This window comes from Saccopteryx bilineata, chromosome 1 (assembly GCF_036850765.1).
Source record: "Saccopteryx bilineata isolate mSacBil1 chromosome 1, mSacBil1_pri_phased_curated, whole genome shotgun sequence".
Classification (NCBI taxonomy): domain Eukaryota; kingdom Metazoa; phylum Chordata; class Mammalia; order Chiroptera; family Emballonuridae; genus Saccopteryx; species Saccopteryx bilineata.
Window position 1 is genome coordinate 95,397,900 of NC_089490.1, and position 10,856 is coordinate 95,408,755.

Consider the following 10,856-nt stretch of genomic DNA (forward strand, 5'->3'; position numbering starts at 1 on the left):
ATGTGCAAGAGCACATCTCTACTTGGATGTCTCATAGGCACCTTGGGTCAGTCAGGCCTTAATTACAGAGAGCAGGATCATGAAACAGACCAGGGAAAAGCTAACGAACAGACTCTAGGCTGAGCTTCCAAGAGTGACTCCCAAGAGATTCTATTGCTTCTCAGCACCTCAAGGCCACCTTCTAAACTGAGATGTTACTACTTACACTCTAGCTCACCCTGGCTCTGCTACAGTTCACACCAGCAAAATGGATCCTCACTCCCTGCCTCTCTCCTCACTTAATTTTTTTTGACAGAGACAAAGAGAGAGTCAGAGAGAGGGATAGATAGGGACAGACAGACAGACAGGAAGGGAGAGGGATGAGAAGCATCAATTTTTTGTTGTGGCATCTTAGTTGTTCAGTGATTACTTTCTCATATGTGCCTTGACTGGAGGGTTACAACAGAATGAATGGCCCTTTGCTGAAGCCGGTGACCTTGGGCTCAAGCCAGTGACCTTTGGCTTCAAGCCAGCGACCATGGGGTCATGTCTATGATTCCACACTCAAGCCAGTGACCCCGCACTCAATCTAGTGAGTCTGCGCTCAAGCTAGATGAGCCTGTGCTCAAGCCGGAGACCTTGGGGTTTTGAACCTGGGTCATCTGCGTCCCAGTTCGATGCTCTATCCACTGTGCCACCACCTGGTGAGGCTTAATTTGTTTTTGAATTAATTCTTCTGCTAGTGCTTGTGGCTGTCAAAACCTAAGTTACATTAAAACTCCAGCTGTAGTAGAGTGTAGAATATGGAGTTTTTAGTTTTCCACTCTCTGTAAGGCAGGAGGATGCACATGAAGGAAGTCTGAATAAATGTTGAGCAAGTTAAATTTCAATATCTTAGCGTGTCTAAAATTGAGTCCTCATTTTCTCGCACAGTCCACCCCCACTAAGACTGGGTACCACTGTCAACCCAGTTACCCAATTGAAATACCTGAGTCATCTTCAGTTTCCTCAATTTCTCTTTTTCCTCACCTTAGGTCTCAACACACATAGGTACGTGCACACACACATGCACATACACACCCTTTGTCATCAAAATCTTATTGATCTTACCTCCTTAATATTTTTTACATTCATCTATCTCTTCATTATTTCCATCACCACTTTAGTTCAGTCTAATGCCAGGGGTCCCCAAACTACGACCCGTGTCCATATGTGGCCCCCTGAGGCCATTTATCCAGCCCCCACCACACTTCCGGAAGGGGCACCTCTTTCATTGGTGGTCAGTGAGAGGAACACATTGACCATCTCATTAGCCAAAAGCAGGCCCACAGTTCCCATTGAAATACTGGTCAGTTTGTTGATTTAAATTTACTTGTTCTTTATTTTAAATATTATATTTGTTCCCGTTTTGTTTTTTTACTTTAAAATAAGATATGTGCAGTGTGCATAGAGATTTGTTTATAGTTTTCTTTATAGTCCGGCCCTCCAATGGTCTGAGGGACAGTGAACTAACTGGTCCCTGTGTAAAAAGTTTGGGGACCCCTGGATCATTACTTTTAGGCTGTATTTCCTAAAAGCGGACACAAGAGGGCAACAAATAGCTTCTTAGACCAGTTTTTCAGTTACAGTTGCCTTTTCCTACATCTCATTTACTATTCCACTGATTGTTGATGTAATTTGTGCAGCATGACTCTTGAGCTACATCTGACAGGCTAGAAAATTCCTAATGACTCAGAACTGTTCTTCATTTGTATTCTGGTTGCCTTCTCAATGCCAGGCACTTCACTAAGTATTGGTAATTTAAGAAAAGATGAAACAGTTTGTACATTCAAGGAATCAAGAATTTAAAGGGAAAGAGAAGTGATTCTGAATATTCTTCATTCCCTGATATATAAGGAAACAAATGATTTAACTAATTTCATCAGTAGCGACAGCTGCTTAAGAAGATGGAAGGATTAGCTTATTGGGTACAAATAAGATAGAAATTTAGGGTCTCCTAAATGATTGACATGTTTGAAAAGCATGTTCACCACCAACACAGCAAATTTTATCCCAAGCAATTCTATGGCGGTGGAGAAGCATGCTCCTTCATAAGCCCATTGTTTTTCTTCTTTCATTTTTAAATAGGCTTTATTTTTTAGAGCAGTTTTGTTTTCATAGAAAAACTGAGTGGAAAGTACAGAGAATTCCCATATACCCTCTGCTTCACATACCTACATTCTCTTCCCCTTAAAGCCCGAACAATTTTTCCCCCCATTGATTTGAGAGAATGAGAGAGAGAGAGAGAGAGAGAGAGAGAGAGAACCACAACTCATTGTCCCACTTAGTTGTGCACTCATTGATTACTTCTCATATGTGTCCTGACCAGGGGTTATACCTGCAACCTCAGTGCGCTGGGTGACCACCCAGCCAGGGCCATGACCGAAACCTTTTTACCGCCTTACATTTTTATCTTTTTTCAGAGTATATATGGTTGGAATAGAACAAAATGTGCTAGACTTTTTCATGCCTTGCCTTCTGCATCTCTTCCATTTGGCCGTTCCTGAGTTGCAGCCTTTATAACAAATGGCTGATAATAAGTTGAGGAATCTTCTGAGTTCTGTGAGCTAGCTGTTCTAGCAAACTATTGAACTTGAGGAGGGGGTTGTAAGAACCCTGGATTTATACCTACAAGTATGGCAGGCAGGACTTGCAATTGGCATCTGAAGTCGGAGCCCTCATGTGAAATTGAGTCCGTAACTTGTGGGATGTGACACTAACCCCAGGTAGATAGTGTCACCAAGCTGGCCTTTGAGAATTGGTCAATGGAGGGAAAAATTCCATACATTTGGTTCAGTGTAGTAAAATGCATTTTTTACTTACACGGTTTTCAACTTATGATAGGTTTATGGGACCATGACTCCATCATAAGTTTCTGAATTCTGGAGGGATTAAGTAGGCAGAAAAAGTAAATGTTTCAACTTTGTTTACAAAGCTCTACATTAACAAAATTGGTAGAAGTCATAGGTAGCTTAAGAGAAAAAAATGTTTCCTTAAATTTGGAAAACAAAACATTAAGGAACCATCAATATTTTCAAGAAAGTATTGTAAAAATAATAGTCATCCTCATTAACTCGTCTAATCCTATGTTATTAATTCAGGTTCTTCTTGAATCCACTTTTTCTATTTGTTCTAGAAATTCTTACCCAGTTTAGTGATATGCTTAAAGCTATCAGAAATTTGTATTCTAAAGGACTTGTCAGAGTCTCTTCCATGAATCTCTCTGAACACAAAGCTTCTTGCAAAAGCATCACAGTCAAACAATGACTGCAAGTGACAAAAAGACTGAAACAGCAACAAAAAAGGCCATAGTTAAAGATCTGTTGAGAGCTCATTTGATAAGGAAGTGTAATTATTTCTGTGGCATATAACAATTTAGCATCATAATCGGACAATGAGAACACTGACAAATTCCTACGAACTTGAAACAATTTCTGGAATACCTATCTTGGTGATGTATACTGACACACATACAAACTAAGAAGGTTCACCATCACATATTGGACAATGCTTCACACTTCCTTTACATACCAATTAAACCTAATTAGTTTAACATCTCTCCTGTACAAGGTGAGAGGCAAACCTTTTGAGATATTCCACCCCACTGGGTTATTTCTATGTTAATTTTAGGGCAAAATGACTTCATTTCAAATTTGATTCTAGGAATTTATCTAAAACATCAAATGGTTTGACCATTGTATTAACTAGAATCATAAACCATTATGAGATAATGTTTTTAATCAAATCTATGTAACCAAAACAATAGTATAAGATTTTAAAGACAAATGTAAAAGTTCACATGACTGTGACCAAAACTTCGCTCTTCTAATATTAAGAAGACTCAGTTCTCCCAAATAATCAGAGTCCTAAAAAGACATAAAACCTTTGCTTTCTAGCCAAATTACTAAAAAGGTAGAGTTCCTTTCAAAATCTCCTATCAAGAAAGCACACCAACAGTCCAAAAATATTTTGTCTTCTTAACAGAGAGAAAATCACTAATTTTTTAGGAGTGTACTTTTAATATGAAGAATTCCTCCTTAAAAACATAAATTGATTCTAATTTTAGCCAGCTTGACAACATATAAAATTCCTTTCTTATTCTAATGAACAAAATAAAATAGAAACAGACTCATATATAGATATAGAGGGCAGACTGGCAACTGTCAGAAGGGGATGGGGTGGGGAAGCTGAGTGTAAAGGTGAAAGGATTAAGCAAAAAAAGAAAGAAAAAAACTAATAGACACAGACAACAGCATGGCTATTACCAGGGGAAAAGGTGCGTGGAGGCAGGTAGAAGAAGGTAAAGGGGGATAAATGGTGACAGAGGAGACTTTTGGTGTTGAACACACAATACAATATACAAATGATATATTATAGAATTGTACACTTGAAACCTATATCATCTTTTTTCTTTTTATTCAGTGAGGGAGGGGAGGCAGAGACAGAATCCTACATGTACCCCAATTGGTATCCACCCAGCAAGCCTACTAGGGGGCAATAATACTCTGCCCATCTGGAATGTTGCTGCATTGCTCAGCAACCGAGCTCTTCTTAGTATCTGAGGCAAAGGCCATGGAGCCATCCTCAGTGCCTGGAGCCAACTCGCTCCAATTGAGCCATGGCTGCAGGAGAGGAAATGAGAGATAGAGAGAGAGAGAAGTGAGAGGGGGGAGGGGTGGAGAAGCAGATGGGCACTTCTCCTGTGTGTCCTGACCAAGAATCGAACCTGTAACATCCACACATCAGGCCAATGCTCTATCACTGAGCCAACCAGTCAGGGCTGAAACCTATATAATCTTATTAACTAGCATCACCCCAATAAATTCAAAAATTATTAAAAAAAAGATTTAGTTTGACAAATCTTATACACTTTTTCTATATTCATTCAGTTTTTTTTTAATAAAGTAACCTTTTATTTATTTATTTATTCATTTTAGAGAGGAGAGGGAGAGACAGAGAGAGAGGAGAGACGGAGCTGGAAGCATCAACTCCCATATGTGCCTTGACCAGGGAAGTCCAGGGTTTCGAACCGGCGACCTCAGCATTTCCAGGTCGATGCTTTATCCACTGCGCCACCACAGGTCAGGCTAGTTTTTGTCCTATATTTTTCCTCTTTCCTATTCTGGAACAACCAGTCACTCAACTTATAGACAAGGGAATTAATTACTCTTTTCCTTAAGAAAAAGATGTCCTTTATACTTTTCTCTCTTCAAAAGAAAAAAAAAGCCTGACCAGGCGGTGGCGCAGTGGATAGAGCGTCAGACTGTGATGTGGAAGGACCCAGATTCGAGACCCCAGGATACCCAGCTTGAGCGTGGGCTCATCTGGTTTGAGCAAAAAAGCTCACTAGCATGGACCCAAGGTCACTGGCTCGAGCGGGGGGTTACTCAGTCTGCTGAAGGCCCGCGGTCATGGCACATATGAGAAAGCAATCAATGAACAACTATGGTGTCGCAACGAAAAACTGATGATTGATGCTTCTCATCTCTCTCCGTTCCTGTCTGTCTGTCCCTGTCTGTCCCTCTCTCTGACTCACTCTCTGTCCCTGTAAAAAAATTTAAAAAAATAAAATAAAATTAAATTAAATAAAAAGAAAAAAAAACCATATTTTACTTTTGTTACCTGTTTTTCCTATATGGTTGATTTTCTTTCAGCCTTATTATTTGTAGTAGTTTTAATTACATATATTGATTATAATTCTTAACCTTTAGAAACCTTAATTTCTAAGGAAAACTATGAAGTAAGCAATTGTAGGATGTTTATTACACTAACATTCTGTGGATCGGATACATTTCATAATTTCTACATGTATATTTCTCCTCCTAGTGAATTTTTCAATGTGGTGCAGACACATTGACACTGATAGATCCAAATATCTTTAGTTCCTTTGTAATAAGCAGCCAAAAGTAGATAAACTTGTATTCAATAATTGTTTCGGTATTTTATCTTATTTGAAATGACCTAGATATTTAATGAATATCTGTAATTTAACTTAGTAAAATTTTGAGTTTTCAAGTTAGCAAAAATACTTTGGAAACTACTTTTAAAGAAGACACACCATAAAACGTTTAGTGTTGATAACTATGAAGGCATCGTTATTGGACTAAAGGGGTCTGTTTGCCTGCGTGCATCAAAGGGATTGCTCAGCTGAGACCCTTTTCTTCAGGGCACCTCAGAAATGGAGCCAGGTTAAAGCTTCCCACTGTGGCACTGTAATGCAAGACTATCTTTTGCAAGGTTAACCTACTTGTTCAGCCTTAAAACAAATTTATATTTTTAAGATTTTATTTATTTGATTTAGAGAAGAGAGAGAAGAGAGGGAGGAGCAGGAAGCATCAACTCCCATATGTGCCTTGACCAGGCAAACCCGGGGTTTCCAACTGGTGACCTCAGCATTCCAGGTTGATGCTTTATCCACTGTGCCACCATAGATCTTTCAGTAAAGGATGCTTTAAAAGTACTGAGTATGTGCCTTGCTTGCTAACAGCTGTATCCTGCTCCATCCCTTCCTTCCACAGGAGGAGTTAATGGGTGAGGCTGTTTGAACCTCAGATAGTCTACTTGTATATTATCCTCTGTTCTAGTTCCTTCATTTCCACCACCACTTTAATAAATCCTTATTCAAATGGTGTACCCTTGTCCCATCTGTGCTACTCAGAAAGAAAGGAGTGGAGGGGATAAGGGGTTGGTGACTGGCAATGCTGGTGAGGGAAGACACCTGGAATCAGAGAGAGTGCTTAGCTGCCCCTTCTCATGTTGGGGCTCTCCCTCCATTAGGGACCTCACAGGATGAGCTTTAGTTACATGAAGCAAGACAATAGTTTCCTTACAGCTGGGTCAAGGATGGGGAGTCAGGGTTTCCTGAAAATAGTCCAGAAGGAGGGGGGGTGGGAATGGAAGGTAAGAGGCTAGATCATTCATAGACATCAAGGCAGAACAGACCAGTCCTGAGAGGAGACAAAGGCATACAGAGGGAAATACTCTGCCCAAGATCACAGTGACTCCTCAAGCAGTGCTTTCAGCTCTGCCCTGCCGCCTGCCTGAGTCAGTGAATCCCACAGCTATTGTCACATGCATGAAGCAGAGGGAGAGGGAGGTGCTGGCTCTCAGCAGTCTTCTAGAACAGCGGATGGAAAGGCCATGCAGATAATGCACACACATCCTACGTAGAAGAGATGTGTGCAAGACAGACTCACAAGGGTCACGAACATTTGTGTGAAAGGGAAGCTGTGCAGTTGGCACTCACTTGATCCTCCACCTCCTGGCTCATGTGTGGGGTAGCAAGAGCTGGTGAGGCCCAAACTGAGGCAGGAATGGAAGGATGGCTGGGGCCTCCTTTGGGTAGAAAAATGACAGGGGCTGTGCTGAAGGGGATGAGGGCAGGAGGCTGGAGGACTCTCAGGCAAGAGGAAAGCAGGAGAAAGAATCTCGGGGTGGGGTGGAGGGTGCTGGCATCCACAGGGAAGAAGGGTAAGGAGCCAGGACCGGTCGAGGGTAAGTGGCTGCACCTGCAGCGGGGGAATGGGGGGATCTGGGGCCTGGGCACAGTCCTTGCCGCGGTCCAGCCCCGTGAATGGTGCAGCTTCAGTGCGCACCCTGGGAAGGAGTACCAGAGGGACAGAGGGGTGGGGGCGGAGCCTGATGGCGCCGCACGGCTGACTCCACAGTGGCGCTGTCCTGCCATTGGCTCCCTCCCTTGCCCTGCAGCTTTCTCCGGCGGGTGGGAAGGGAAGAGTGCCTGCTGCTGGGCGGCAGCTCGTCACCAGGCTGCAGGAGCAAAAGTGGCCACGGAGATGGTGGCACAGGGACTTTGCAGGGTGGTGGTGCTGTCTGGTACAGCACACTTGTCCTGGGGCTGCGGGGATACGGGCACAGTGAGAGAATCTGATTTTGGAGCCTTGGGGAGATGTAACAACTCTCCTTCATCCCCATCGCCCCAGCTGTTTTACCTGCCTGACCAGCCAAGGCGAGGGCTATACTGTCTCTCAGTCTTTGGTATTGGTCACTTACCCTTTGGTATAAATATAAGCCACTGTGTGACCTCAGGGCAGGGGGAGTGATGCCTTATTCTTTTTTTTTTTTTTTTTGTAGAGAGAGAGTCAGAGAGAGGGATAGACAGGGACAGGCAGACAGGAACGGAGAGATGAGAAGCATCAATCATTAGTTTTTCATTGCGCGTTGCAACACCTTAGTTGTTCATTGATTGCTTTCTCATATGTGCCTTGACCATAGGCCTTCAGCAGACTGAGTAATCCCTTGCTTGAGCCAGCGACCTTGGGTCCAAGCTGGTGAGCTTTTGCTCAAACCAGATGAGCCCGCGCTCAAGCCCGAGCCCCCATTACTCACCTTGGGGTCTCGAACCTGGGTCCTCTGCATCCCAGTTCGATGCTCTATCCACTGCACCACCACCTGGTCAGACAGTGATGCCTTATTCTTAACTGTAGGATACAAGGCTTTGCTTCTAGTTAAGGGAATCTCATTCATCAAGTTAAGAGGTAAGAGCTAATAAAAGTAATAATAGCTAAGCCTCGCCAGGATTTACTCTATTCTAGGTACCATGCTGAGTGATTTTACATGGAATCGTCACAAAATTCTTAGAAGGAAGGAAGTGCCCTTGGTATTGCTCTTCATGACCAACAGATGTGACTTATTTACTCTAAGTTAGTGGCTTGTATAGTCTCACATTGTTAGTAAGAGGTGGCAGTTTGACAAGAGAGCCTGCTCACCTGACCACTATGTAATACTCCCTTCTAATTCTGGGTGTTATTTTAGGTTCATCTACAGCCTCTGAGGCAAGTGGTTTATCCATGAACTCGGCTATGCTGGTGACCTTCAACTTGGGCATTACTCACTGAGGACAGAATGGACAGTCCTAGGGCTCCCCCTCTTCCTAGTGGCCAGAACAAAAGTGGGATTAAGGGGCAGTAAGGCTTGAGAGCTGGGTGGGTAGGGGGAGGCAAGAAGCTCACTCCCAGATAGATGGTGGGCTCGGAAGTCCTTGAGAGGACAGAGGTCCTCTTGTTCTTGCTGGAAGGGTGAGTGTGGAAGGTCAGCTGCATCTCACAGCCCTGGGATCAAAATGGCCCCTGGTGAGGGTTGGTATTCAGTGTGGAGCACAGGGGTGCACAGAGCCAGCCCAGAGCCATTCTGTGGACTGAGATTTAAGATAGGAGGAGGAAAGCCCGGTGGGTGCTGGTTTTGGCCCCTGGCCAGGCAGGGCCATTGCTTGTACCTCTAGCCACAGGGCCTTGCCTACTGTCTTTGTTCTTTCTTTCTGCCTTCCATGCAAACCCAGGTTGGCTAAATCAGAGACCTGCTCAGAGCCCATTCATTTGTCCACTAGGCCCCCTCATCCTGTCACTTCCCACTTTACCTGCAAGGTCTCTCCCATCCTCACCTGTCCATAATCATGTTTTGGGTTGGCTCCAGGTCAGTGTTTGGGGGCCCTGATGGCATGAGTGCTGTCATAATTGAGAGGGTTATGGTGGGGGGAAGTTGGAAGAGATGTTCCAGAGAGCTGGATGTAGGTATTGGGGGTGTTCCCTAGGCTGGGTAGGAGTGAATTCCAGAGGAGCCTGTGGAAAGGCAGGAAGAGGAGAATGAGGCCATAGCAAGGGGAAGCCTCTATCCTCATCTTCACCCTCAACTATATCAGGGATTGCTGGCCTCTTACTGATCTTTGGATATTTAAGCCTAGATCATATAGGGTTCTTGCTTCTTAGGAGATAACATTTAGGTGGAGGAAAGTGGCCAATAGGTCAAGTCTGTGCTCTTCCTTGGGGGTCCTAGGACTTGCAGTGGTTTCAAAGGGGCCCCCAGGATCAGGCTTCTGGCTGAGATAGCCTTTGTGTTTTAGTGTTGAGGGATTTCCTACTTCCATCTGAGCTCCCTGGGCACATGAGCTGAGGGGAGAGGGGGACAGATGGGGAGAGGTACACAGCCAGACTTTGCTGCTCCTGCCTCCTCTTGGGCCCCTTCCTAGAATGTGGAGCTCAAGTCCTTGGGCAGTATGTGGTCCTTGGCTTCAGAGGACACATACCTGCTACTGTCCTCCTGTCCACTGTTGGCCAGTTTCTTCTGACTGAGATATCTGGATTGACCTAACAGATCATCTGGTGTTCAGGTTAGAAGGTTTTTGGTAACATATGGTGCTATCTTGGCCAAGTGGAGTGGAAACGGGATAGGGGTCTGGCATGGGGCTGGTTTAGAGGGGTGCAGTTATTCCATTTCACATGGAAATAAACATCTTGGATTCCTGATCATTTCTCTGAGATCTAAGACTGGTTAAAAAAAATTAGATTCAGTCCTGAGATCCACAACTTTGGTTTCCCTGAAAGGGCTGGGGTGAGACTGATTTTGGGGTCCACCCATCCATCTGCGGTTGTTGCCTCCTCTCCTGTCTTTTCTTTACTTACATGTTGTGCTCCTGGTGATTCATCTGAGGATGAATGGAGCAGTCTGATTTGAATGAGGGTAGAAGTGTTGTCAGGGTGAGTACGCAGGTTAGGATTTCGTGTGTGTGAGTGAGTGTATGTGTCTAATGGAGAATGGAATAGCCAAGAAAGTGGAGGAGGAGGGAAGACAATGTGGTGGATTTTTGGCTCCCATTGCAGTGAGATGCGCCCCCTGCTGCCCAAGGGGGAAACAGCAGCTGGAGCTCTTCATAGTCTCAGTAGGTCCAGGACACATCATTCTTCCCCACACCCTCCCGCCTAGTGCCCAGCCCCTTGTAGATGTCTCAGAGCTGTGCAGTCCTCCTCTAGTTGCTTGTATTCCTTTGGAGGTCTTCAAGCCTCCGGTTCCTGACCGAGTGGAATCGAGTGGAGAATGTGGACCTG